Below are 26,447 nucleotides of genomic sequence, written 5' to 3' on the forward strand. Positions count from 1 at the left end.
CTGGAGCTGTTAAAGTGCCCAGCTGCTGCAAGAAATCAGCTTGAATGCTTCAGGGGCTGGGGCATAGCCAACATGAGCCCCACACCGAAGGAGGGTGGAGGTGTTTAATGCAAACTAGGGGTCGGTCAAGCGCCGCAAAAGGCCACCATGCCCTGCACGCCCCTTTTCTGTTTTCATATGCAGACGAGGGTTGAAGCCAACTTTGACCCACTGCTTGGATGACATCACCATATGCAAATCCATCTGCGGCAGGCCTTCCCCAAGGAATGCTTGCACTAGTTGTTGCATTTGGTTTGTTGTTTGGGGGTGCTTCAGTATTAGTCAGCCTTCTGCTCCACCCTCCTTTGGTGTGGGGCTCATGTTGGCCATGTCCCATCCCCTGAAGCATTCAAGCAGATTTCTTGCAGCAGCTGGGCACTGTAACAGCTCCAGAGCTGCTCTGTAAGGCAAGTAAAAGGGTGTGGGCCCTGCAGCACTACCTGTAGTTTGCATTGTGCATTGGAAGGCACAAAGTAAGCAGACGGGAGGAGAAGTCAGGATAGTGCACAAGGGTATAGAAGGGAGCGGCTGAAGAAAAGAGAAGTGGAAACAGACAGCAAACTAGGCTGGAGAGAGATCTGAGACAAAGAGATCTGAATTATACGAGAGCCGACCAGGGGAAACACAAATTATGCAGTCAAGTTTCCCACATTTGGGGAAATCGCAGGGGCTGCACACCCAGAGTGCAATGGGTGAGCCTTGCCCTGGGAGAAGCACCTTCATGATCATAGTATCTCACCTGGCAGGTAAGTAGGAGTTGGGCTAGAGCTGGGGAGGGTCGCTGCTCGGGCACCCCCCTGTTAAGTGAAGGAGATCCAACTGAGGCAGCACAAGGGAACTCTCAAAAGAAGAACAAGGCTAGAGGAAGATCTGAAACAAAGAAATCTGACTTTTACCAGAGCTGACCAGAAGAAAACACAAACACAGTCCCCCACTACCACAAATAAAGCAGTCGAGTTTCCCACATTTGGGGAAATCACAGGGGTCAGCATACCCAAAATGCAATGAATGAACCTCACCTCGACTGCTTTATTTGTGGTAGTGGGGGACTGTGTTTGTGTTTTCTTCTGGTCAGCTCTGGTAAAAGTCAGATTTCTTTGTTTCAGATCTTCCTCTAGCCTTGTTCTTCTTTTGAGAGTTCCCTTGTGCTGCCTCAGTTGGATCTCCTTCACTTAACAGGGGGGTGCCCGAGCAGCGACCCTCCCCAGCTCTAGCCCAACTCATACTTACCTGCCAGGTGAGATACTATGATCATGAAGGTGCTTCTCCCAGGGCAAGGCTCACCCATTGCACTCTGGGTGTGCTGCCCCTGCGATTTCCCCAAATGTGGGAAACTTGACTGCATAATTTGTGTTTCCCCTGGTCGGCTATCGTATAATTCAGATCTCTTTGTCTCAGATCTCTCTCCAGCCTAGTTTGCTGTCTGTTTCCACTTCTCTTTTCTTCAGCCGCTCCCTTCTATACCCTTGTGCACTATCCTGACTTCTCCTCCCGTCTGCTTACTTTGTGCCTTCCAATGCACAATGCAAACTACAGGTAGTGCTGCAGGGCCCACACCCTTTTACTTGCCTTACAGAGCAGCTCTGGAGCTGTTAAAGTGCCCAGCTGCTGCAAGAAATCAGCTTGAATGCTTCAGGGGCTGGGGCATAGCCAACATGAGCCCCACACCGAAGGAGGGTGGAGGTGTTTAATGCAAACTAGGGGTCGGTCAAGCGCCGCAAAAGGCCACCATGCCCTGCACGCCCCTTTTCTGTTTTCATATGCAGACGAGGGTTGAAGCCAACTTTGACCCACTGCTTGGATGACATCACCATATGCAAATCCATCTGCGGCAGGCCTTCCCCCAGGAATGCTTGCACTAGTTGTTGCATTTGGTTTGTTGTTTGGGGGTGCTTCAGTATTAGTCAGCCTTCTGCTCCACCCTCCTTTGGTGTGGGGCTCATGTTGGCCATGTCCCATCCCCTGAAGCATTCAAGCAGATTTCTTGCAGCAGCTGGGCACTGTAACAGCTCCAGAGCTGCTCTGTAAGGCAAGTAAAAGGGTGTGGGCCCTGCAGCACTACCTGTAGTTTGCATTGTGCATTGGAAGGCACAAAGTAAGCAGACGGGAGGAGAAGTCAGGATAGTGCACAAGGGTATAGAAGGGAGCGGCTGAAGAAAAGAGAAGTGGAAACAGACAGCAAACTAGGCTGGAGAGAGATCTGAGACAAAGAGATCTGAATTATACGAGAGCCGACCAGGGGAAACACAAATTATGCAGTCAAGTTTCCCACATTTGGGGAAATCGCAGGGGCTGCACACCCAGAGTGCAATGGGTGAGCCTTGCCCTGGGAGAAGCACCTTCATGATCATAGTATCTCACCTGGCAGGTAAGTAGGAGTTGGGCTAGAGCTGGGGAGGGTCGCTGCTCGGGCACCCCCCTGTTAAGTGAAGGAGATCCAACTGAGGCAGCACAAGGGAACTCTCAAAAGAAGAACAAGGCTAGAGGAAGATCTGAAACAAAGAAATCTGACTTTTACCAGAGCTGACCAGAAGAAAACACAAACACAGTCCCCCACTACCACAAATAAAGCAGTCGAGTTTCCCACATTTGGGGAAATCACAGGGGTCAGCATACCCAAAATGCAATGAATGAACCTCACCTCGACTGCTTTATTTGTGGTAGTGGGGGACTGTGTTTGTGTTTTCTTCTGGTCAGCTCTGGTAAAAGTCAGATTTCTTTGTTTCAGATCTTCCTCTAGCCTTGTTCTTCTTTTGAGAGTTCCCTTGTGCTGCCTCAGTTGGATCTCCTTCACTTAACAGGGGGGTGCCCGAGCAGCGACCCTCCCCAGCTCTAGCCCAACTCATACTTACCTGCCAGGTGAGATACTATGATCATGAAGGTGCTTCTCCCAGGGCAAGGCTCACCCATTGCACTCTGGGTGTGCTGCCCCTGCGATTTCCCCAAATGTGGGAAACTTGACTGCATAATTTGTGTTTCCCCTGGTCGGCTATCGTATAATTCAGATCTCTTTGTCTCAGATCTCTCTCCAGCCTAGTTTGCTGTCTGTTTCCACTTCTCTTTTCTTCAGCCGCTCCCTTCTATACCCTTGTGCACTATCCTGACTTCTCCTCCCGTCTGCTTACTTTGTGCCTTCCAATGCACAATGCAAACTACAGGTAGTGCTGCAGGGCCCACACCCTTTTACTTGCCTTACAGAGCAGCTCTTGAGCTGTTACAGTGCCCAGCTGCTGCAAGAAATCTGCTTGAAAGCTTCAGGGGATGGGGCATGGCCAACATGAGCCCCACACCAAAGCAGGGTGCAGCAGAAGGCTGCCTAATACTGAAGCACCCCCAAACAACAAACCAAATGCAACAACTAGTGCAAGCATTCCTGGGGGAAGGCCTGCCGCAGATGGATTTGCATATGGTGATGTCATCCAAGCAGTGGGTCAAAGTTGGCTTCAACCCTCATCTGCATATGAAAACAGAAAAGGGGCGTGCAGGGCATGGTGGCCTTTTGCGGCGCTTGACTGACCCCTAGTTTGCATTAAACACCTCCACCCTCCTTCGGTGTGGGGCTGATGTTGGCTATGCCCCAGCCCCTGAAGCATTCAAGCTGATTTCTTGCAGCAGCTGGGCACTGTAACAGCTCCAGAGCTGCTCTGTAAGGCAAGTAAAAGGGTGTGGGCCCTGCAGCACTACCTGTAGTTTGCATTGTGCATTGGAAGGCACAAAGTAAGCAGACGGGAGGAGAAGTCAGGATAGTGCACAAGGGTATAGAAGGGAGCGGCTGAAGAAAAGAGAAGTGGAAACAGACAGCAAACTAGGCTGGAGAGAGACCTGAGACAAAGAGATCTGAATTATACGAGAGCCGACGAGGGGAAACACAAATTATGCAGTCAAGTTTCCCACATTTGGGGAAATCGCAGGAGCAGCACACCCAGAGTACAATGGGTGAGCCTTGCCCTGGGAGAAGCACCTTAATGATCATAGTATCTCACCTGGCAGGTAAGTAGGAGTTGGGCTAGAGCTGGGGAGGGTCGCTGCTCGGGTACCCCCCTGTAAAGTGAAGGAGATCCAACAAAGGCAGCACAAGGGAACTCTCGAAAGAAGAACAAGGCTAGAGGAAAATGTGAGACAAAGAAATCTGACTTTTACTAGAGCTGACCAGAGGAAAGCACAAACACAGTCCCCCACTACCACAAATAATGCAGTTGAGTTTCCCACATTTGGGGAAATCACAGGGGTCAGCATACCCAAAATGCAATGAATGAACCTCACCCTGGGAGAAAAATCTTCATGACCATGGTATCTCCTATGCAAAATAAGTATGATTTGGAATAGGGCTGGGGAGGGCCGCTGCTCGTGCACATCTCTGTCAAGTAAAGGAGATTCAACTGAGGCAGCACAAGGGAACTCTCATCTGGGGACAACAACTGCAGGGAGAACATATATTTTCAGATGAACATGGAAGGGCAGAAAGCTGCCTAATACTGAAGCACCCCCAAACAACAAACCAAATGCAACAACTAGTGCAAGCATTCCTGGGGGAAGGCCTGCCGCAGATGGATTTGCATATGGTGATGTCATCCAAGCAGTGGGTCAAAGTTGGCTTCAACCCTCGTCTGCATATGAAAAGAGAAAAGGGGCGTGCAGGGCATGGTGGCCTTTTGCGGCACTTGGCTGACCCCTAGTTTGCATTAAACACCTCCACCCTCCTTTGGTGTGGGGCTCATGTTGGCTATGCCCCAGCCCCTGAAGCATTCAAGCTGATTTCTTGCAGCAGCTGGGCACTGTAACAGCTCCAGAGCTGCTCTGTAAGGCAAGTAAAAGGGTGTGGGCCCTGCAGCACTACCTGTAGTTCGCATTGTGCGTTGGAAGGCACAAAGTAAGCAGACAGGAGGAGAAGTCAGGATAGTGCGCAAGGGCATAGAAGGGAGCGGCTCAAGAAAAGAGAAGTGGAAACAGACAGCAAACTAGGCTGGAGAGAGACCTGAGACAAAGAGATCTGAATTATACGAGAGCCGACCAGGGGAAACACAAATTATGCAGTCAAGTTTCCCACATTTGGGGAAATCGCAGGAGCAGCACACCTAGAGTGCAATGGGTGAGCCTTGCCCTGGGAGAAGCACCTTCATGATCATAGTATCTCACCTGGCAGGTAAGTAGGAGTTGGGCTAGAGCTGGGGAGGATCGCTGCTCGGGTACCCCCCTGTAAACTGAAGGAGATCCAACTGAGGCAGCACAAGGGAACTCTCGAAAGAAGAACAAGGCTAGAGGAAAATCTGAGACAAAGAAATCTGACTTTTACCAGAGCTGACCAGAGGAAAGCACAAACACAGTCCCCCACTACCACAAATAATGCAGTCAAGTTTCCCACATTTGGGGAAATCACAGGGGTCAGCATACCCAAAATGCAATGAATGAACCTCACCCTGGGAGAACAATCTTCATGACCATGGTATCTCCTATGCAAAATAAGTATGATTTGGAATAGGGCTGGGGAGGGCCGCTGCTCATGCACATCTCTGTCAAGTAAAGGAGATTCAACTGAGGCAGCACAAGGGAACTCTCATCTGGGGACAACAACTGCAGGGAGAACACATATTTTCAGATGAACATGGGAGGGCAGAAGGCTGCCTAATACTGAAGCACCCCCAAACAACAAACCAAATGCAACAACTAGTGCAAGCATTCCTGGGGGAAGTTCTGCAGAAGACGGATTTGCATACGGTGATGTCATCCAAGCAGTGGGTCAAAGTTGGCTTCAACCCTCATCTGCATATGAAAAGAGAAAAGGAGCGTGCAGGGCATGGCGGCCTTTTGCGGTGCTTGGATGACCCCTAGTTCGCATTAAACACCTCCACCCTCCTTTGGTGTGGGGCTCATGTTGGCCATGCCCCATCCCCTGAAGCATTCAAGCTGATTTCTTGCAGCAGCTGGGCACTGTAACATCTCCAGAGCTGCTCTGTAAGGCAAGTAAAAGGGTGTGGGCCCTGCAGCACTACCTGTAGTTTGCATTGTGCATTGGAAGGCACAAAGTAAGCAGACGGGAGGAGAAGTCAGGATAGTGCACAAGGGTATAGAAGGGAGCGGCTGAAGAAAAGAGAAGTGGAAACAGACAGCAAACTAGGTTGGAGAGAGACCTGAGACAAAGAGATCTGAATTACACGAGAGCCGACCAGGGGAAACACAAATTATGCAGTCAAGTTTCCCACATTTGGGGAAATCGCAGGGGCAGCACACCCAGAGTGCAATGGGTGAGCCTTGCCCTGGGAGAAGCACCTTCATGATCATAGTATCTCACCTGGCAGGTAAGTAGGAGTTGGGCTAGAGCTGGGGAGGGTCTCTGCTTGGGCACCCCCCTGTCAAGTGAAGGAGATCCAACTGAGGCAGCACAAGGGAACTCTCGAAAGAAGAACAAGGCTAGAGGAAGATCTGAACAAAGAAATCTGACTTTTACCAGAGCTGACCAGAGGAAAACACAAACACAGTCCCCCACTACCACAAATAAAGCAGTCGAGTTTCCCACATTTGGGGAAATCACAGGGGTCAGCATACCCATAATGCAATGAATGAACCTCACCCTGGGAGAATAATCTTCATGACCATGGTATCTCCTATGCAAAATAAGTATGATTTGGGATAGAGCTGGGGAGGGCCGCTGCTCAGGCACATCTCTGTCAAGTAAAGGAGATTCAACTGAGGCAGCACAAGGGAACTCTCATCTGGGGACAACAACTGCAGGGAGAACACATATTTTCAGATGAACATGGGAGGGCAGAAGGCTGCCTAATACTGAAGCACCCCCAAACAACAAACCAAATGCAACAACTAGTGCAAGCATTCCTGGGGGAAGTTCTGCAGAAGACGGATTTGCATACGGTGATGTCATCCAAGCAGTGGGTCAAAGTTGGCTTCAACCCTCATCTGCATATGAAAAGAGAAAAGGGGCGTGCAGGGCATGGCGGCCTTTTGCGGTGCTTGGATGACCCCTAGTTCGCATTAAACACCTCCACCCTCCTTTGGTGTGGGGCTCATGTTGGCCATGCCCCATCCCCTGAAGCATTCAAGCTGATTTCTTGCAGCAGCTGGGCACTGTAACAGCTCCAGAGCTGCTCTGTAAGGCAAGTAAAAGGGTGTGGGCCCTGCAGCACTACCTGTAGTTTGCATTGTGCATTGGAAGGCACAAAGTAAGCAGACGGGAGGAGAAGTCAGGATAGTGCACAAGGGTATAGAAGGGAGCGGCTGAAGAAAAGAGAAGTGGAAACAGACAGCAAACTAGGCTGGAGAGAGACCTGAGACAAAGAGATCTGAATTATACGAGAGCCGACCAGGGGAAACACAAATTATGCAGTCAAGTTTCCCACATTTGGGGAAATCACAGGAGCAGCACACCCAGAGTACAATGGGTGAGCCTTGCCCTGGGAGAAGCACCTTCATGATCATAGTATCTCACCTGGCAGGTAAGTAGGAGTTGGGCTAGAGCTGGGGAGGGTCGCTGCTCGGGTACCCCCCTGTAAAGTGAAGGAGATCCAACTGAGGCAGCACAAGGGAACTCTCGAAAAAAGAACAAGGCTAAAGGAAAATCTGAGACAAAGAAATCTGACTTTTACCAGAGCTGACCAGAGGAAAGCACAAACACAGTCTCCCACTACCACAAATAATGCAGTCAAGTTTCCCACATTTGGGGAAATCACAGGGGTCAGCATACCCAAAATGCAATGAATGAACCTCACCCTGGGAGAAAAATCTTCATGACCATGGTATCTCCTATGCAAAATAAGTATGATTTGGAATAGGGCTGGGGAGGGCCGCTGCTCATGCACATCTCTGTCAAGTAAAGGAGATTCAACTGAGGCAGCACAAGGGAACTCTCATCTTGGGACAACAACTGCAGGGAGAACATATATTTTCAGATGAACATGGGAGGGCAGAAGGCTGCCTAATACTGAAGCACCCCCAAACAACAAACCAAATGCAACAACTAGTGCAAGCATTCCTGGGGGAAGGCCTGCCGCAGATGGATTTGCATATGGTGATGTCATCCAAGCAGTGGGTCAAAGTTGGCTTCAACCCTCGTCTGCATATGAAAAGAGAAAAGGGGCGTGCAGGGCATGGTGGCCTTTTGCGGCGCTTGGCTGACCCCTAGTTTGCATTAAACACCTCCACCCTCCTTTGGTGTGGGGCTCATGTTGGCTATGCCCCAGCCCCTGAAGCATTCAAGCTGATTTCTTGCAGCAGCTGGGCACTGTAACAGCTCCAGAGCTGCTCTGTAAGGCAAGTAAAAGGGTGTGGGCCCTGCAGCACTACCTGTAGTTTGCATTGTGCATTGGAAGGCACAAAGTAAGCAGACGGGAGGAGAAGTCAGGATAGTGCACAAGGGTATAGAAGGGAGCGGCTGAAGAAAAGAGAAGTGGAAACAGACAGCAAACTAGGCTGGAGAGAGACCTGAGACAAAGAGATCTGAATTATACGAGAGCCGACGAGGGGAAACACAAATTATGCAGTCAAGTTTCCCACATTTGGGGAAATCGCAGGAGCAGCACACCCAGAGTGCAATGGTTGAGCCTTGCCCTGGGAGAAGCACCTTCATGATCATAGTATCTCACCTGGCAGGTAAGTAGGAGTTGGGCTAGAGCTGGGGAGGGTCGCTGCTCGGGTTCCCCCCTGTGAAGTGAAGGAGATCCAACTGAGGCAGCACCAGGGAACTCTCGAAAGAAGAACAAGGCTAGAGGAAGTTCTGAGACAAAGAAATCTGACTTTTACCAGAGCTGACCAGAGGAAAGCACAAACACAGTCCCCCACTACCACAAATAATGCAGTCGAGTTTCCCACATTTGGGAAAATCACAGGGGTCAGCATACCCAGAATGCAATGAATGAACCTCACCCTGGGAGAACAATCTTCATGACCATGGTATCTCCTATGCAAAATAAGTATGATTTGGGATAGGGCTTGTGAGGGCAGCTGCTCAGGCACATCTCTGTCAAGTAAAGGAGATTCAACTGAGGCAGCACAAGTGAACTCTCATCTGGGGACAACAACTGCAGGGAGACCACATCTTTTCAGATGAACATGGGAGGGCGGAAGGCTGCCTAATACTGAAGCACCATCAAATATCAAACCATATGCAACAACTAGTACAAGCACTCCTGGGGGAAGGTCTGCAGCAGACGGATTTGCATACGGTGATGTTATCCAAGCAGTGGGCCAAAGTTGACTGGAACCCTCATCTGCATATGAAAAGAGAAAAGGGGCATGCAGGGCATGGCGGCCTTTTGCAGTGCTTGGATGACCCCTAGTTCGCATTAAACACCTCCCCCCTCCTTTGGTGTGGGGCTCATGTTGGCCATGCCCCATCCCCTGAAGCATTCAAGCTGATTTCTTGCAGCAGCTGGGCACTGTAACAGCTCCAGAGCTGCTCTGTAAGGCAAGTAAAAGGGTGTGGGCCCTGCAGCACTACCTGTAGTTTGCATTGTGCATTGGAAGGCACAAAGTAAGCAGACGGGAGGAGAAGTCAGGATAGTGCACAAGGGTATAGAAGGGAGCGGCTGAAGAAAAGAGAAGTGGAAACAGACAGCAAACTAGGCTGGAGAGAGACCTGAGACAAATAGATCTGAATTATACGAGAGCCGACCAGGGGAAACACAAATTATGCAGTCAAGTTTCCCACATTTGGGGAAATCGCAGGGGCAGCACACCCAGAGTGCAATGGGTGAGCCTTGCCCTGGGAGAAGCACCTTCATGATCATAGTATCTCACCTGGCAGGTAAGTAGGAGTTGGGCTAGAGCTGGGGAGGGTCGCTGTTCGGGCACCCCCCTGTCAAGTGAAAGAGATCCAACTGAGGCAGCACAAGGGAACTCTCGAAAGAAGAACAAGGCTAGAGGAAGATCTGAGACAAAGAAATCTGACTTTTACCAGAGCTGACCAGAGGAAAGCACAAACACAGTCCCCCACTACCACAAATAATGCAGTCGAGTTTCCCACATTTGGGAAAATCACAGGGGTCAGCATACCCAGAATGCAATGAATGAACCTCACCCTGGGAGAACAATCTTCATGACCATGGTATCTCCTATGCAAAATAAGTATGATTTGGGATAGGGCTGGTGAGGGCCGCTGCTCAGGCACATCTCTGTCAAGTAAAGGAGATTCAACTGAGGCAGCACAAGGGAACTCTCATCTGGGGACAACAACTGCAGGGAGACCACATCTTTTCAGATGAACATGGGAGGGCGGAAGGCTGCCTAATACTGAAGCACCATCAAATATCAAACCATATGCAACAACTAGTACAAGCACTCCTTGGGGAAGGTCTGCAGCAGACGGATTTGCATACGGTGATGTTATCCAAGCAGTGGGCCAAAGTTGACTGGAACCCTCATCTGCATATGAAAAGAGAAAAGGGGCATGCAGGGCATGGCGGCCTTTTGCAGTGCTTGGATGACCCCTAGTTCGCATTAAACACCCCCACCCTCCTTTGGTGTGGGGCTCATGTTGGCCATGCCCCATCCCCTGAAGCATTCAAGCTGATTTCTTGCAGCAGCTGGGCACTGTAACAGCTCCAGAGCTGTTCTGTAAGGCAAGTAAAAGGGTGTGGGCCCTGCAGCACCACCTGTTGTTCGCATTGTGCGTTGGAAGGCACAAATTAAGCAGACGGGAGGAGAAGTCAGGATAGTGCGCAAGGGCATACTTTTCTCTTAGTCCGGGGGCAAGGCTTCAAAATGGGGTCTGCAACGGAGGAGACACAGGGGGCGTGGTCACAGCAGCTTTTCTCTACAGCCTGCACCAGCAGGAGCCTACACCATTTTTTATGATCACGCTGAACTGCAGTGCGACTGCAATTACAGCATGGTCAAGAAGGGAGGCGTCATGCTGGGTGGCCATGCCCTGTCACTGTGCAGGAGCCAGCACAGCTCACACACTAGTCCCCGGGTGCAGCCCCCAACCCCCGGGACACCCGGAGCAACAAAATGTAGATTCAGGCCACCAGGCCACGCCCCTACCTATGAAACCATGCCTCCTTTTTACCATTGCGCTGTTTATCTGCGCGCACTGCATTACAATCTCCCTCGCCACCTTTCTGGGTGTCACCAGTGATAGTGACACCTCTGCCATGCTTGTAGCAGCTGGTCCTAAGATCTACGCCTCAAGCCCTGAGTGTTTGCCCTTGTGACTTGTTGATCATCATAGCGAAGCAGATGCTTACAGAAAACTGCAGGGGCTTAGATTGAAAATAAAAAAATTGATGGGTATAAGGTAGAGAGGAGCGGGTTCGGTTCTCCGAGAACCGAATTCCCCACGAACTCCACGTGGTTTACACTGGTCCGAGGCAGGCTCGGTTGTTCCCGCCTGACTCGGAAAACCTGAACAAGGGAAAATGTCATCATCCCGCTGTCGGATTCTTGCGAGATTCGGATTCCATATAAAGAGCTGCGCGTTGCTGCCATTTTTACTCGTGCATTGAAGAGAGAGCGGAGAGGACGTGGCTATGTTCTCTCAGTGGAAATCTCAATATCAGTGCTCAGTATCAGTGGTTACTTATTGCTGCTCAGTAATACTAGTAGTGTGTCTCTCCTGCTCAGTGTCAGTTCTCAGTAGTATCCTCATCAGTGCTCAGTATCACTGCTCATTGTCTTGTGCTGCATTGTGGTGCTCAGCATACTACAGTACATTACTAATAGTCCAGTGCTGCATCTTGCTGCTCAGTGTCAGTTCTAGTATCCTCATCAGTGCTCACTATCACTGCTCATTGCATTGTGGTGTTCTGTATACTACAGTAACATAGTAATATAGTATATATAGAGGAGCGGGTTCGGTTCTCCGAGAACCGAATTCCCGACGAACTCCACGTGGTTTACACTGGTCCGTGGCAGGCTCGGTTGTTCCCGCCTGACTCGGAAAACCTGAACAAGGGAAAATGTCATCATCCCGCTGTCGGATTCTCGCGAGATTCGGATTCCATATAAAGAGCTGCGCGTTGCCGCCATTTTTACTCGTGCATTGAAGAGAGAGCGGAGAGGACGTGGCTATGTTCTCTCAGTGGAAATCTCAATATCAGTGCCCAGTATCAGTGGTTACTTATTGCTGCTCAGTAATACTAGTAGTGTGTCTCTCCTGCTCAGTGTCAGTTCTCAGTAGTATCCTCATCAGTGCTCAGTATCACTGCTCATTGTCTTGTGCTGCATTGTGGTGCTCAGCATACAACAGTACATTACTAATAGTCCAGTGCTGCATCTTGCTGCTCATGTTGGCTATGCCCCAGCCCCTGAAGCATTCAAGCTGATTTCTTGCAGCAGCTGGGCACTGTAACAGCTCCAGAGCTGCTCTGTAAGGCAAGTAAAAGGGTGTTGGCCCTGCAGCACTACCTGTAGTTTGCATTGTGCGTTGGAAGGCACAAAGTAAGCAGACAGGAGAAGTCAGGAGAGTGCACAAGGGCATAGAAGGCAGGGGCTCAAGAAAAGAGAAGTGGAAACAGACAGCAAACTAGGCTGGAGAGAGACCTGAGACAAAGAGATCTGAATTATACGAGTAGCCGACCAGAGGAAACACAAATTATGCAGTCAAGTGTCCCACATTTGGGGAAATCGTAGGAGCAGCACACCCAGAGTGCAATGGGTGAGCCTTGCCCTGGTAGAAGCACCTTCCTGATCATAGTATCTCACTTGGCAGGTAAGTAGGAGTTGGGCTTGAGCTGGGGAGGGTCGCTGCTCGGGCACCCCCCTGTCAAGTGAAGGAGATCCAACTGAGGCAGCACAAGGAAACTCTCAAAAAAAGAACAAGGCTAGAGGAAGATCTGAGACAAAGAAATCTGACTTTTACCAGAGCTGACCAGAGGAAAGCACAAACACAGTCCCCCACTACCACAAATAATGCAGTCGAGTTTCCCACATTTGGGGAAATCACAGGGGTCAGCATACCCAGAATGCAATGAATGAACCTCACCCTGGGAGAACAATCTTCATGACCATGGTATCTCCTATGCAAAATAAGTATGATTTGGGATAGGGCTGGGGAGGGCCGCTGCTCAGGCACATCTCTTTCAAGTAAAGGAGATTCAACTGAGGCAGCACAAGGGAACTCTCATCTGGGGACAACAACTGCAGGGAGAACACATATTTTCAGATGAACATGGGAGAGCTGAAGGCTGCCTAATACTGAAGCACCCCAAACAACAAACCAAATGCAACAACTAGTACAAGCATTCCTGGGGGAAGGTCTGCAGAAGACGGATTTGCATACGGTGATGTCATCCAAGCAGTGGGCCAAAGTTGGCTGGAACCCTCATCTGCATATGAAAAGAGAAAAGGGGTATGCAGGGCATGGCGGCCTTTTGCGGCGCTTGGATGACCCTTAGTTCGCATTAAACACCTCCACCCTCCGTCGGTGTGGGGCTCATGTTGGCTATGCCCCAGCCCCTGAAGCATTCAAGCTGATTTCTTGCAGCAGCTGGGCACTGTAACAGCTCCAGAGCTGCTCTGAAAGGCAAGTAAAAGGGTGTGGGCCCTGCAGCACTACCTGTAGTTTGCATTGTGCGTTGGAAGGCACAAAGTAAGCAGACAGGAGAAGTCAGGAGAGTGCACAAGGGCATAGAAGGCAGCGGCTCAAGAAAAGAGAAGTGGAAACAGACAGCAAACTAGGCTGGAGAGAGACCTGAGACAAAGAGATCTGAATTATACGAGTAGCCGACTAGAGGAAACACAAATTATGCAGTCAAGTGTCCCACATTTGGGGAAATCGTAGGAGCAGCACACCCAGAGTGCAATGGGTGAGCCTTGCCCTGGGAGAAGCACCTTCCTGATCATAGTATCTCACCTGGCAGGTAAGTAGGAGTTGGGCTAGAGATGGGGAGGGTCGCTGCTCGGGCACCCCCCTGTCAAGTGAAGTTCTGCAGAAGACGGATTTGCATACGGTGATGTCATCCAAGCAGTGGGTCAAAGTTGGCTTCAACCCTCATCTGCATATGAAAAGAGAAAAGGGGCGTGCAGGGCATGGCGGCCTTTTGCGGTGCTTGGATGACCCCTAGTTCGCATTAAACACCTCCACCCTCCTTTGGTGTGGGGCTCATGTTGGCCATGCCCCATCCCCTGAAGATGAACATGGGAGGGCAGAAGGCTGCCTAATACTGAAGCACCCCCAAACAACAAACCAAATGCAACAACTAGTGCAAGCATTCCTGGGGGAAGGCCTGCCGCAGATGGATTTGCATATGGTGATGTCATCCAAGCAGTGGGTCAAAGTTGGCTTCAACCCTCGTCTGCATATGAAAAGAGAAAAGGGGCGTGCAGGGCATGGTGGCCTTTTGCGGCGCTTGGCTGACCCCTAGTTTGCATTAAACACCTCCACCCTCCTTTGGTGTGGGGCTCATGTTGGCTATGCCCCAGCCCCTGAAGCATTCAAGCTGATTTCTTGCAGCAGCTGGGCACTGTAACAGCTCCAGAGCTGCTCTGTAAGGCAAGTAAAAGGGTGTGGGCCCTGCAGCACTACCTGTAGTTTGCATTGTGCATTGGAAGGCACAAAGTAAGCAGACGGGAGGAGAAGTCAGGATAGTGCACAAGGGTATAGAAGGGAGCGGCTGAAGAAAAGAGAAGTGGAAACAGACAGCAAACTAGGCTGGAGAGAGACCTGAGACAAAGAGATCTGAATTATACGAGAGCCGACGAGGGGAAACACAAATTATGCAGTCAAGTTTCCCACATTTGGGGAAATCGCAGGAGCAGCACACCCAGAGTGCAATGGTTGAGCCTTGCCCTGGGAGAAGCACCTTCATGATCATAGTATCTCACCTGGCAGGTAAGTAGGAGTTGGGCTAGAGCTGGGGAGGGTCGCTGCTCGGGTTCCCCCCTGTGAAGTGAAGGAGATCCAACTGAGGCAGCACCAGGGAACTCTCGAAAGAAGAACAAGGCTAGAGGAAGATCTGAGACAAAGAAATCTGACTTTTACCAGAGCTGACCAGAGGAAAGCACAAACACAGTCCCCCACTACCACAAATAATGCAGTCGAGTTTCCCACATTTGGGAAAATCACAGGGGTCAGCATACCCAGAATGCAATGAATGAACCTCACCCTGGGAGAACAATCTTCATGACCATGGTATCTCCTATGCAAAATAAGTATGATTTGGGATAGGGCTGGTGAGGGCAGCTGCTCAGGCACATCTCTGTCAAGTAAAGGAGATTCAACTGAGGCAGCACAAGTGAACTCTCATCTGGGGACAACAACTGCAGGGAGACCACATCTTTTCAGATGAACATGGGAGGGCGGAAGGCTGCCTAATACTGAAGCACCATCAAATATCAAACCATATGCAACAACTAGTACAAGCACTCCTGGGGGAAGGTCTGCAGCAGACGGATTTGCATACGGTGATGTTATCCAAGCAGTGGGCCAAAGTTGACTGGAACCCTCATCTGCATATGAAAAGAGAAAAGGGGCATGCAGGGCATGGCGGCCTTTTGCAGTGCTTGGATGACCCCTAGTTCGCATTAAACACCTCCCCCCTCCTTTGGTGTGGGGCTCATGTTGGCCATGCCCCATCCCCTGAAGCATTCAAGCTGATTTCTTGCAGCAGCTGGGCACTGTAACAGCTCCAGAGCTGCTCTGTAAGGCAAGTAAAAGGGTGTGGGCCCTGCAGCACTACCTGTAGTTTGCATTGTGCATTGGAAGGCACAAAGTAAGCAGACGGGAGGAGAAGTCAGGATAGTGCACAAGGGTATAGAAGGGAGCGGCTGAAGAAAAGAGAAGTGGAAACAGACAGCAAACTAGGCTGGAGAGAGACCTGAGACAAATAGATCTGAATTATACGAGAGCCGACCAGGGGAAACACAAATTATGCAGTCAAGTTTCCCACATTTGGGGAAATCGCAGGGGCAGCACACCCAGAGTGCAATGGGTGAGCCTTGCCCTGGGAGAAGCACCTTCATGATCATAGTATCTCACCTGGCAGGTAAGTAGGAGTTGGGCTAGAGCTGGGGAGGGTCGCTGCTCGGGTACCCCCCTGTCAAGTGAAGGAGATCCAACTGAGGCAGCACAATGGAACTCTCGAAAGAAGAACAAGGCTAGAGGAAAATCTGAGACAAAGAAATCTGACTTTTACCAGAGATGACCAGAGGAAAGCACAAACACAGTCCCCCACTACCACAAATAATGCAGTCAAGTTTCCCACATTTGGGGAAATCACAGGGGTCAGCATACCCAAAATGCAATGAATGAACCTCACCCTGGGAGAACAATCTTCATGACCATGGTATCTCCTATGCAAAATAAGTATGATTTGGAATAGGGCTGGGGAGGGCCGCTGCTCATGCACATCTCTGTCAAGTAAAGGAGATTCAACTGAGGCAGCACAAGGGAACTCTCATCTGGGGACAACAACTGCAGGGAGAACACATATTTTCAGATGAACATGGGAGGGCAGAAGGCTGCCTAATACTGAAGCACCCCCAAACAACAAACCAAATGCAACAACTAGTGCAAGCATTCCTGGGGGAAGTTCTGCAGAAGACGGATTTGCATACGGTGATGTCATCCAAGCAGTGGGTCAAAGTTGGCTTCAACCCTCATCTGCATATGAAAAGAGAAAAGGGGCGTGCAGGGATGGCGGCCTTTTGCGGTGCTTGGATGACCCCTAGTTCGCATTAAACACCTCCACCCTCCTTTGGTGTGGGGCTCATGTTGGCCATGCCCCATCCCCTGAAGCATTCAAGCTGATTTCTTGCAGCAGCTGGGCACTGTAACAGCTCCAGAGCTGCTCTGTAAGGCAAGTAAAAGGGTGTGGGCCCTGCAGCACTACCTGTAGTTTGCATTGTGCATTGGAAGGCACAAAGTTAGCAGACGGGAGGAGAAGTCAGGATAGTGCACAAGGGTATAGAAGGGAGCGGTTGAAGAAAAGAGAAGTGGAAACAGACAGCAAACTAGGCTGGAGAGAGACCTGAGACAAAGAGATCTGAATTATACGAGAGCCGACCAGGGGAAACACAAATTATGCAGTCAAGTTTCCCACATTTGGGGAAATCGCAGGGGCAGCACACCCAGAGTGCAATGGGTGAGCCTTGCCCTGGGAGAAGCACCTTCATGATCATAGTATCTCACCTGGCAGGTAAGTAGGAGTTGGGCTAGAGCTGGGGAGGGTCGCTGTTCGGGCATCCCCCTGTCAAGTGAAAGAGATCCAACTGAGGCAGCACAAGGGAACTCTCGAAAGAAGAACAAGGCTAGAGGAAGATCTGAGACAAAGAAATCTGACTTTTACCAGAGCTGACCAGAGGAAAGCACAAACACAGTCCCCCACTACCACAAATAATGCAGTCGAGTTTCCCACATTTGGGAAAATCACAGGGGTCAGCATACCCAGAATGCAATGAATGAACCTCACCCTTGGAGAACAATCTTCATGACCATGGTATCTCCTATGCAAAATAAGTATGATTTGGGATAGGGCTGGTGAGGGCAGCTGCTCAGGCACATCTCTGTCAAGTAAAGGAGATTCAACTGAGGCAGCACAAGTGAACTCTCATCTGGGGACAACAACTGCAGGGAGACCACATCTTTTCAGATGAACATGGGAGGGCGGAAGGCTGCCTAATACTGAAGCACCATCAAATATCAAACCATATGCAACAACTAGTACAAGCACTCCTGGGGGAAGGTCTGCAGCAGACGGATTTGCATACGGTGATGTTATCCAAGCAGTGGGCCAAAGTTGACTGGAACCCTCATCTGCATATGAAAAGAGAAAAGGGGCATGCAGGGCATGGCGGCCTTTTGCAGTGCTTGGATGACCCCTAGTTCGCATTAAACACCTCCCCCCTCCTTTGGTGTGGGGCTCATGTTGGCCATGCCCCATCCCCTGAAGCATTCAAGCTGATTTCTTGCAGCAGCTGGGCACTGTAACAGCTCCAGAGCTGCTCTGTAAGGCAAGTAAAAGGGTGTGGGCCCTGCAGCACTACCTGTAGTTTGCATTCTAGTGTCTTTCGTTTGGGAGAAAAATGCAAAGGTACAATACAGCTTTTCCTTGCCGATATCTCTCTTTTGCAAAGAGCTAGGCATTGGAAAATTCAGGGCTATACCGTGTAGATGAAGCACTAACAGGAGGCTTTTAAATTTTCATTCTAGTGTCTTTCGTTTGGGAGAAAAATGCAAAGGTACAATACAGCTTTTCCTTGCCAATATCTCTCTTTTGCAAAGAGCTAGGCATTGGAAAATTCAGGGCTATAACGTGTAGATGAAGCACTAACAGGAGGCTTTAAAATTTTCATTCTAGTGTCTTTCGTTTGGGAGAAAAATGCAAAAGTACAATGCAGCTTTTCCTTGCCGATATCTCTCTTTTGCAAAGAGATAGGCATTGGAAAATTCAGGGCTATAACGTGTAGATGAAGCACTAACAGGAGGCTTTAAAATTTTCATTCTAGTGTCTTTCGTTTGGGAGAAAAATGCAAAGGTACAATACAGCTTTTCCTTGCCGATATCTCTCTTTTGCAAAGAGCTAGGCATTGGAAAATTCAGGGCTATAACGTGTAGATGAAGCACTAACAGTAGGCTTTAAAATTTTCATTCTAGTGTCTTTCGTTTGGGAGAAAAATGCAAAGGTACAATACAGCTTTTCCTTGCCAATATCTCTCTTTTGCAAAGAGCTAGGCATTGGAAAATTCAGGGCTATAACGTGTAGATGAAGCACTAACAGGAGGCTTTAAAATTTTCATTCTAGTGTCTTTCGTTTGGGAGAAAAATGCAAAAGTACAATGCAGCTTTTCCTTGCCGATATCTCTCTTTTGCAAAGAGATAGGCATTGGAAAATTCAGGGCTATAACGTGTAGATGAAGCACTAACAGGAGGCTTTAAAATTTTCATTCTAGTGTCTTTCGTTTGGGAGAAAAATGCAAAGGTACAATACAGCATTTCCTTGCCGATATCTCTCTTTTGCAAAGAGATAGGCATTGGAAAATTCAGGGCTATAACGTGTAGATGAAGCACTAACAGGAGGCTTTTAAATTTTCATTCTAGTGTCTTTCGTTTGGGAGAAAAATGCAAAGGTACAATACAGCTTTTCCTTGCCAATATCTCTCTTTTGCAAAGAGCTAGGCATTGGAAAATTCAGGGCTATAACGTGTAGATGAAGCACTAACAGGAGGCTTTAAAATTTTCATTCTAGTGTCTTTCGTTTGGGAGAAAAATGCAAAAGTACAATGCAGCTTTTCCTTGCCGATATCTCTCTTTTGCAAAGAGATAGGCATTGGAAAATTCAGGGCTATAACGTGTAGATGAAGCACTAATAGGAGGCTTTAAAATTTTCATTCTAGTGTCTTTCGTTTGGGAGAAAAAAGCAAAGGTACAATACAGCTTTTCCTTGCCGATATCTCTCTTTTGCAAAGAGATAGGCATTGGAAAATTCAGGGCTATAACGTGTAGATGAAGCACTAACAGGAGGCTTTAAAATTTTCATTCTAGTGTCTTTCGTTTGGGAGAAAAATGCAAAGGTACAATACAGCTTTTCCTTGCCGATATCTCTCTTTTGCAAAGAGCTAGGCATTGGAAAATTCAGGGCTATAACGTGTAGATGAAGCACTAACAGTAGGCTTTAAAATTTTCATTCTAGTGTCTTTCGTTTGGGAGAAAAATGCAAAGGTACAATACAGCTTTTCCATGCCGATATCTCTCTTTTGCAAAGAAATAGGCATTGGAAAATTCAGGGCTATAACGTGTAGATGAAGCACTAACAGGAGGCTTTAAAATTTTCATTCTAGTGTCCTTCGTTTGGGAGAAAAATGCAAAGGTACAATACAGCTTTTCCTTGCCGATATCTCTCTTTTGCAAAGAGATAGGCATTGGAAAATTCAGGGCTATATCGTGTAGATGAAGCACTAACAGGAGGCTTTAAAATTTTCATTCTAGTGTCTTTCGTTTGGGAGAAAAATGCAAAGGTACAATACAGCTTTTCCTTGCCAATATCTCTCTTTTGCAAAGAGCTAGGCATTGGAAAATTCAGGGCTATAACGTGTAGATGAAGCACTAACAGGAGGCTTTAAAATTTTCATTCTAGTGTCTTTCGTTTGGGAGAAAAATGCAAAAGTACAATGCAGCTTTTCCTTGCCGATATCTCTCTTTTGCAAAGAGATAGGCATTGGAAAATGCAGGGCTATAACGTGTAGATGAAGCACTAACAGGAGGCTTTAAAATTTTCATTCTAGTGTCTTTCGTTTGGGAGAAAAATGCAAAGGTACAATACAGCATTTCCTTGCCGATATCTCTCTTTTGCAAAGAGATAGGCATTGGAAAATTCAGGGCTATAACGTGTAGATGAAGCACTAACAGGAGGCTTTAAAATTTTCATTCTAGTGTACTTCGTTTGGGAGAAAAATGCAAAGGTACAATACAGCTTTTCCTTGCCGATATCTCTCTTTTGCAAAGAGATAGGCATTGGAAAATTCAGGGCTATAACGTGTAGATGAAGCACTAATAGGAGGCTTTAAAATTTTCATTCTAGTGTCCTTCGTTTGGGAGAAAAATGCAAAGGTACAATACAGCTTTTCCTTGCCGATATCTCTCTTTTGCAAAGAGATAGGCATTGGAAAATTCAGGGCTATAACGTGTAGATGAAGCACTAACAGGAGGCTTTAAAATTTTCATTCTAGTGTCTTTCGTTTGGGAGAAAAATGCAAAGGTACAATACAGCTTTTCCTTGCCGATATCTCTCTTTTGCAAAGAGCTAGGCATTGGAAAATTCAGGGCTATAACGTGTAGATGAAGCACTAACAGGAGGCTTTAAAATTTTCATTCTAGTGTCTTTCGTTTGGGAGAAAAATGCAAAGGTACAATACAGCTTTTCCTTGCCGATATCTCTCTTTTGCAAAGAGATAGGCATTGGAAAATTCAGGGCTATAACGTGTAGATGAAGCACTAACAGTAGGCTTTAACATTTTCATTCTAGTGTCTTTCGTTTGGGAGAAAAATGCAAAGGTACAATACAGCTTTTCCTTGCCGATATCTCTCTTTTGCAAAGAGATAGGCATTGGAAAATGCAGGGCTATAACGTGTAGATGAAGCACTAACAGGAGGCTTTACAATTTTCATTCTAGTGTCTTTCGTTTGGGAGAAAAATGCAAAAGTACAATGCAACTTTTCCTTGCCGATATCTCTCTTTTGCAAAGAGATAGGCATTGGAAAATGCAGGGCTATAACGTGTAGATGAAGCACTAACAGGAGGCTTTAAAATTTTCATTCTAGTGTCTTTCGTTTGGGAGAAAAATGCAAAGGTACAATACAGCATTTCCTTGCCGATATCTCTCTTTTGCAAAGAGATAGGCATTGGAAAATTCAGGGCTATTACGTGTAGATGAAGCACTAACAGGAGGCTTTAAAATTTTCATTCTAGTGTCCTTCGTTTGGGAGAAAAATGCAAAGGTACAATACAGCTTTTCCTTGCCGATATCTCTCTTTTGCAAAGAGATAGGCATTGGAAAATTCAGGGCTATAACGTGTAGATGAAGCACTAACAGGAGGCTTTAAAATTTTCATTCTAGTGTCTTTCGTTTGGGAGAAAAATGCAAAGGTACAATACAGCTTTTCCTTGCCGATATCTCTCTTTTGCAAAGAGATAGGCATTGGAAAATTCAGGGCTATAACGTGTAGATGAAGCACTAACAGGAGGCTTTAAAATTTTCATTCTAGTGTCTTTCGTTTGGGAGAAAAATGCAAAGGTACAATACAGTTTTTCCTTGCCGATATCTCTCTTTTGCAAAGAGATAGGCATTGGAAAATTCAGGGCTATAACGTGTAGATGAAGCACTAATAGGAGGATTTAACATTTTCATTCTAGTGTCCTTCGATTGGGAGAAAAATGCAAAGGTACAATACAGCTTTTCCTTGCCGATATCTCTCTTTTGCAAAGAGATAGGCATTGGAAAATTCAGGGCTATAACGTGTAGATGAAGCACTAACAGGAGGCTTTAAAATTTTCATTCTAGTGTCTTTCGTTTGGGAGAAAAATGCAAAGGTACAATACAGCTTTTCCTTGCCGATATCTCTCTTTTGCAAAGAGCTAGGCATTGGAAAATTCAGGGCTATAACGTGTAGATGAAGCACTAACAGTAGGCTTTAACATTTTCATTCTAGTGTCTTTCGTTTGGGAGAAAAATGCAAAGGCACAATACAGCTTTTCCTTGCCGATATCTCTCTTTTGCAAAGAGATAGGCATTGGAAAATTCAGGGCTATAACGTGTAGATGAAGCACTAACAGTAGGCTTTAACATTTTCATTCTAGTGTCTTTCGTTTGGGAGAAAAATGCAAAGGCACAATACAGCTTTTCCTTGCCGATATCTCTCTTTTGCAAAGAGATAGGCATTGGAAAATTCAGGGCTATAACGTGTAGATGAAGCACTAACAGGAGGCTTTAAAATTATCATTCTAGTGTCTTTCGTTTGGGAGAAAAATGCAAAAGTACAATACACTTTTCCTTGCCGATATCTCTCTTTTGCAAAGAGATAGGCATTGGAAAATTCAGGGCTATAACGTGTAGATGAAGCACTAATAGGAGGCTTTAACATTTTCATTCTAGTATCCTTCGTTTGGGAGAAAAATGCAAAGGTACAATACATCTTTTCCTTGCCGATATCTCTCTTTTGAAAAGAGATAGGCATTGGAAAATTCAGGGCTATAACGTGTAGATGAAGCACTAACAGGAGGCTTTAAAATTTTCATTCTAGTGTCTTTCGTTTGGGAGAAAAATGCAAAGATACAATACAGCTTTTCCTTGCCGATATCTCTCTTTTGCAAAGAGCTAGGCATTGGAAAATTCAGGGCTATAACGTGTAGATGAAGCACTAACAGTAGGCTTTAAAATTTTCATTCTAGTGTCTTTCGTTTGGGAGAAAAATGCAAAGGTACAATACAGCTTTTCCTTGCCGATATCTCTCTTTTGCAAAGAGCTAGGCATTGGAAAATTCAGGGCTATAACGTGCAGATGAAGCACTAACAGTAGGATTTAAAATTTTCATTCTAGTATCTTTCGTTTGGGAGAAAAATGCAAAGGTACAATACAGCTTTTCCTTGCCGATATCTCTCTTTTGCAAAGAGATAGGCATTGGAAAATTCAGGGCTATAACGTGTAGATGAAGCACTAACAGGAGGCTTTAAAATTTTCATTTTAGTGTCTTTCGTTTGGGAGAAAAATGCAAAGGTACAATACAGTTTTTCCTTGCCGATATCTCTCTTTTGCAAAGAGATAGGCATTGGAAAATTCAGGGCTATAACGTGTAGATGAAGCACTAATAGGAGGCTTTAAAATTTTCATTCTAGTGTCCTTCGTTTGGGAGAAAAATGCAAAGGTACAATACAGCTTTTCCTTGCTGATATCTCTCTTTTGCAAAGAGATAGGCATTGGAAAATTCAGGGCTATAACGTGTAGATGAAGCACTAACAGGAGGCTTTAAAATTTTCATTCTAGTGTCTTTCGTTTGGGAGAAAAATGCAAAGGTACAATACAGCTTTTCCTTGCCGATATCTCTCTTTTGCAAAGAGCTAGGCATTGGAAAATTCAGGGCTATAACGTGTAGATGAAGCACTAACAGTAGGCTTTAACATTTTCATTCTAGTGTCTTTCGTTTGGGAGAAAAATGCAAAGGTACAATACAGCATTTCCTTGCCGATATCTCTCTTTTGCAAAGAGCTAGGCATTGGAAAATTCAGGGCTATAACGTGTAGATAAAGCACTAACAGTAGGCTTTAAAATTTTCATTCTAGTGTCTTTCGTTTGGGAGAAAAATGCAAAGGTACAATACAGCTTTTCCTTGCCGATATCTCTCTTTTGCAAAGAGATAGGCATTGGAAAATTCAGGGCTATAACGTGTAGATGAAGCACTAACAGGAGGCTTTAACATTTTCATTCTAGTGTACTTCGTTTGGGAGAAAAATGCAAAGGTACAATACAGCTTTTCCTTGCCGATATCTCTCTTTTGCAAAGAGATAGGCATTGGAAAATTCAGGGCTATAACGTGTAGATGAAGCACTAATAGGAGGTTTTAAAATTTTCATTCTAGTGTCCTTCGTTTGGGAGAAAAATGCAAAGGTACAATACAGCTTTTCCTTGCCGATATCTCTCTTTTGCAAAGAGATAGGCATTGGAAAATTCAGGGCTATAACGTGTAGATGAAGCACTAACAGGAGGCTTTAAAATTTTCATTCTAGTGTCTTTCGTTTGGGAGAAAAATGCAAAGGTACAATACAGCTTTTCCTTGCCGATATCTCTCTTTTGCAAAGAGCTAGGCATTGGAAAATTCAGGGCTATAACGTGTAGATGAAGCACTAACAGGAGGCTTTAAAATTTTCATTCTAGTGTCTTTCGTTTGGGAGAAAAATGCAAAGGTACAATACAGCTTTTCCTTGCCGATATCTCTCTTTTGCAAAGAGATAGGCATTGGAAAATTCAGGGCTATAACGTGTATATGAAGCACTAACAGGAGGCTTTAAAATTTTCATTCTAGTGTCTTTCGTTTGGGAGAAAAATGCAAAGGTACAATACAGCTTTTCCTTGCCGATATCTCTCTTTTGCAAAGAGATAGGCATTGGAAAATTCAGGGCTATAACGTGTAGATGAAGCACTAACAGTAGACTTTAAAATTTTCATTCTAGTGTCTTTCGTTTGGGAGAAAAATGCAAAGGTACAATACAGCTTTTCCTTGCCAATATCTCTCTTTTGCAAAGAGCTAGGCATTGGAAAATTCAGGGCTATAACGTGTAGATGAAGCACTAACAGGAGGCTTTAAAATTTTCATTCTAGTGTCTTTCGTTCGGGAGAAAAATGCAAAGGTACAATACAGTTTTTCCTTGCCGATATCTCTCTTTTGCAAAGAGATAGGCATTGGAAAATTCAGGGCTATAACGTGTAGATGAAGCACTAACAGGAGGCTTTAAAATTTTCATTCTAGTGTCCTTCGTTTGGGAGAAAAATGCAAAGGTACAATACAGCTTTTCCTTGCCAATATCTCTCTTTTGCAAAGAGCTAGGCATTGGAAAATTCAGGGCTATAACGTGTAGATGAAGCACTAAAAGGAGGCTTTAAAATTTTCATTCTAGTTTCTTTCGTTTGGGAGAAAAATGTAAAAGTACAATGCAGCTTTTCCTTGCCGATATCTCTCTTTTGCAAAGAGATAGCCATTGGAAAATTCAGGGCTATAACGTGTAGATGAAGCACTAACAGGAGGCTTTAAAATTTTCATTCTAGTGTCTTTCGTTTGGGAGAAAAATGTAAAAGTACAATGCAGCTTTTCCTTGCCGATATCTCTCTTTTGCAAAGAGATAGGCATTGGAAAATTCAGGGCTATAACGTGTAGATGAAGCACTAACAGGAGGCTTTAAAATTTTCATTCTAGTGTCTTTCGTTTGGGAGAAAAATGCAAAGGTACAATACAGCTTTTCCTTGCCGATATCTCTCTTTTGCTAAGAGATAGGCATTGGAAAATTCAGGGCTATAACGTGTAGATGAAGCACTAAAAGGAGGCTTTAAAATTTTCATTCTAGTGTCCTTCGTTTGGGAGAAAAATGCAAAGGTACAATACAGCTTTTCCTTGCCGATATCTCTCTTTTGCAAAGAGATAGGCATTGGAAAATTCAGGGCTATAACGTGTAGATGAAGCACTAATAGGAGGCTTTAAAATTTTCATTCTAGTGTCCTTCGTTTGGGAGAAAAATGCAAAGGTACAATACAGCTTTTCCTTGCCGATATCTCTCTTTTGCAAAGAGATAGGCATTGGAAAATTCAGGGCTATAACGTGTAGATGAAGCACTAACAGGAGGCTTTAAAATTTTCATTCTAGTGTCTTTCGTTTGGGAGAAAAATGCAAAGGTACAATACAGCTTTTCCTTGCCGATATCTCTCTTTTGCAAAGAGCTAGGCATTGGAAAATTCAGGGCTATAACGTGTAGATGAAGCACTAACAGTAGACTTTAAAATTTTCATTCTAGTGTCTTTCGTTTGGGAGAAAAATGCAAAGGTACAATACAGCTTTTCCTTGCCAATATCTCTCTTTTGCAAAGAGCTAGGCATTGGAAAATTCAGGGCTATAACGTGTAGATGAAGCACTAACAGGAGGCTTTAAAATTTTCATTCTAGTGTCTTTCGTTTGGGAGAAAAATGCAAAGGTACAATACAGTTTTTCCTTGCCGATATCTCTCTTTTGCAAAGAGATAGGCATTGGAAAATTCAGGGCTATAACGTGTAGATGAAGCACTAACAGGAGGCTTTAAAATTTTCATTCTAGTGTCTTTCGTTTGGGAGAAAAATGCAAAGGTACAATACAGCTTTTCCTTGCCGATATCTCTCTTTTGCAAAGAGATAGGCATTTGAAAATTCAGGGCTATAACGTGTAGATGAAGCACTAACAGGAGGCTTTAAAATTTTCATTCTAGTGTCCTTCGTTTGGGAGAAAAATG

General features: G+C 46.3%; 22 non-coding genes and 3 pseudogenes across 22 annotated transcripts; 2 read left to right on the top strand and 23 right to left on the bottom strand.

Annotated features, from left to right (window-relative positions):
• Positions 1-630: 630 nt before the first annotated feature.
• Positions 631-793, bottom strand: LOC135008755 (U1 spliceosomal RNA). Its single transcript, XR_010208402.1, has one exon. It is a non-coding gene; the product is annotated as a U1 spliceosomal RNA (small nuclear RNA).
• A 468-nt stretch (positions 794-1,261) lies between these two features.
• Positions 1,262-1,424, top strand: LOC135008691 (U1 spliceosomal RNA). The gene has a single exon (XR_010208342.1). It is a non-coding gene; the product is annotated as a U1 spliceosomal RNA (small nuclear RNA).
• Positions 1,425-2,252: 828 nt separating this feature from the next.
• Positions 2,253-2,415, bottom strand: LOC135008756 (U1 spliceosomal RNA). Its single transcript, XR_010208403.1, has one exon. It is a non-coding gene; the product is annotated as a U1 spliceosomal RNA (small nuclear RNA).
• A 468-nt stretch (positions 2,416-2,883) lies between these two features.
• Positions 2,884-3,046, top strand: LOC135008692 (U1 spliceosomal RNA). The gene has a single exon (XR_010208343.1). It is a non-coding gene; the product is annotated as a U1 spliceosomal RNA (small nuclear RNA).
• Positions 3,047-3,901: 855 nt separating this feature from the next.
• LOC135008840 (U1 spliceosomal RNA) lies at positions 3,902-4,037 on the bottom strand (annotated as a pseudogene).
• Positions 4,038-4,189: 152 nt separating this feature from the next.
• Positions 4,190-4,353, bottom strand: LOC135008961 (U1 spliceosomal RNA). Its single transcript, XR_010208561.1, has one exon. It is a non-coding gene; the product is annotated as a U1 spliceosomal RNA (small nuclear RNA).
• A 674-nt stretch (positions 4,354-5,027) lies between these two features.
• LOC135008850 (U1 spliceosomal RNA) lies at positions 5,028-5,190 on the bottom strand. The gene has a single exon (XR_010208475.1). It is a non-coding gene; the product is annotated as a U1 spliceosomal RNA (small nuclear RNA).
• Positions 5,191-5,342: 152 nt separating this feature from the next.
• LOC135008558 (U1 spliceosomal RNA) lies at positions 5,343-5,506 on the bottom strand. Its single transcript, XR_010208213.1, has one exon. It is a non-coding gene; the product is annotated as a U1 spliceosomal RNA (small nuclear RNA).
• A 674-nt stretch (positions 5,507-6,180) lies between these two features.
• LOC135008686 (U1 spliceosomal RNA) lies at positions 6,181-6,343 on the bottom strand. The gene has a single exon (XR_010208338.1). It is a non-coding gene; the product is annotated as a U1 spliceosomal RNA (small nuclear RNA).
• A 151-nt stretch (positions 6,344-6,494) lies between these two features.
• Positions 6,495-6,658, bottom strand: LOC135008631 (U1 spliceosomal RNA). Its single transcript, XR_010208283.1, has one exon. It is a non-coding gene; the product is annotated as a U1 spliceosomal RNA (small nuclear RNA).
• Positions 6,659-7,332: 674 nt separating this feature from the next.
• Positions 7,333-7,495, bottom strand: LOC135008814 (U1 spliceosomal RNA). The gene has a single exon (XR_010208458.1). It is a non-coding gene; the product is annotated as a U1 spliceosomal RNA (small nuclear RNA).
• A 152-nt stretch (positions 7,496-7,647) lies between these two features.
• On the bottom strand, positions 7,648-7,811 carry LOC135008652 (U1 spliceosomal RNA). The gene has a single exon (XR_010208304.1). It is a non-coding gene; the product is annotated as a U1 spliceosomal RNA (small nuclear RNA).
• A 701-nt stretch (positions 7,812-8,512) lies between these two features.
• LOC135008824 (U1 spliceosomal RNA) lies at positions 8,513-8,648 on the bottom strand (annotated as a pseudogene).
• Positions 8,649-8,800: 152 nt separating this feature from the next.
• LOC135008833 (U1 spliceosomal RNA) lies at positions 8,801-8,964 on the bottom strand. The gene has a single exon (XR_010208464.1). It is a non-coding gene; the product is annotated as a U1 spliceosomal RNA (small nuclear RNA).
• Positions 8,965-9,638: 674 nt separating this feature from the next.
• LOC135008715 (U1 spliceosomal RNA) lies at positions 9,639-9,801 on the bottom strand. Its single transcript, XR_010208366.1, has one exon. It is a non-coding gene; the product is annotated as a U1 spliceosomal RNA (small nuclear RNA).
• A 152-nt stretch (positions 9,802-9,953) lies between these two features.
• LOC135008844 (U1 spliceosomal RNA) lies at positions 9,954-10,117 on the bottom strand. The gene has a single exon (XR_010208469.1). It is a non-coding gene; the product is annotated as a U1 spliceosomal RNA (small nuclear RNA).
• Positions 10,118-12,541: 2,424 nt separating this feature from the next.
• Positions 12,542-12,705, bottom strand: LOC135008872 (U1 spliceosomal RNA). The gene has a single exon (XR_010208486.1). It is a non-coding gene; the product is annotated as a U1 spliceosomal RNA (small nuclear RNA).
• A 152-nt stretch (positions 12,706-12,857) lies between these two features.
• Positions 12,858-13,021, bottom strand: LOC135008719 (U1 spliceosomal RNA). The gene has a single exon (XR_010208368.1). It is a non-coding gene; the product is annotated as a U1 spliceosomal RNA (small nuclear RNA).
• Positions 13,022-13,691: 670 nt separating this feature from the next.
• LOC135008816 (U1 spliceosomal RNA) lies at positions 13,692-13,855 on the bottom strand. Its single transcript, XR_010208460.1, has one exon. It is a non-coding gene; the product is annotated as a U1 spliceosomal RNA (small nuclear RNA).
• Positions 13,856-14,690: 835 nt separating this feature from the next.
• LOC135008825 (U1 spliceosomal RNA) lies at positions 14,691-14,826 on the bottom strand (annotated as a pseudogene).
• Positions 14,827-14,978: 152 nt separating this feature from the next.
• LOC135008855 (U1 spliceosomal RNA) lies at positions 14,979-15,142 on the bottom strand. The gene has a single exon (XR_010208477.1). It is a non-coding gene; the product is annotated as a U1 spliceosomal RNA (small nuclear RNA).
• Positions 15,143-15,816: 674 nt separating this feature from the next.
• Positions 15,817-15,979, bottom strand: LOC135008716 (U1 spliceosomal RNA). The gene has a single exon (XR_010208367.1). It is a non-coding gene; the product is annotated as a U1 spliceosomal RNA (small nuclear RNA).
• Positions 15,980-16,131: 152 nt separating this feature from the next.
• Positions 16,132-16,295, bottom strand: LOC135008560 (U1 spliceosomal RNA). Its single transcript, XR_010208214.1, has one exon. It is a non-coding gene; the product is annotated as a U1 spliceosomal RNA (small nuclear RNA).
• Positions 16,296-16,968: 673 nt separating this feature from the next.
• On the bottom strand, positions 16,969-17,131 carry LOC135008702 (U1 spliceosomal RNA). The gene has a single exon (XR_010208353.1). It is a non-coding gene; the product is annotated as a U1 spliceosomal RNA (small nuclear RNA).
• Positions 17,132-17,283: 152 nt separating this feature from the next.
• On the bottom strand, positions 17,284-17,447 carry LOC135008555 (U1 spliceosomal RNA). The gene has a single exon (XR_010208210.1). It is a non-coding gene; the product is annotated as a U1 spliceosomal RNA (small nuclear RNA).
• Positions 17,448-26,447: the final 9,000 nt, after the last annotated feature.

The sequence above is a fragment of the Pseudophryne corroboree genome, unplaced genomic scaffold (genome assembly GCF_028390025.1).
Source record: "Pseudophryne corroboree isolate aPseCor3 unplaced genomic scaffold, aPseCor3.hap2 scaffold_223, whole genome shotgun sequence".
In the NCBI taxonomy this organism is placed as follows: Eukaryota; Metazoa; Chordata; class Amphibia; order Anura; family Myobatrachidae; genus Pseudophryne; species Pseudophryne corroboree.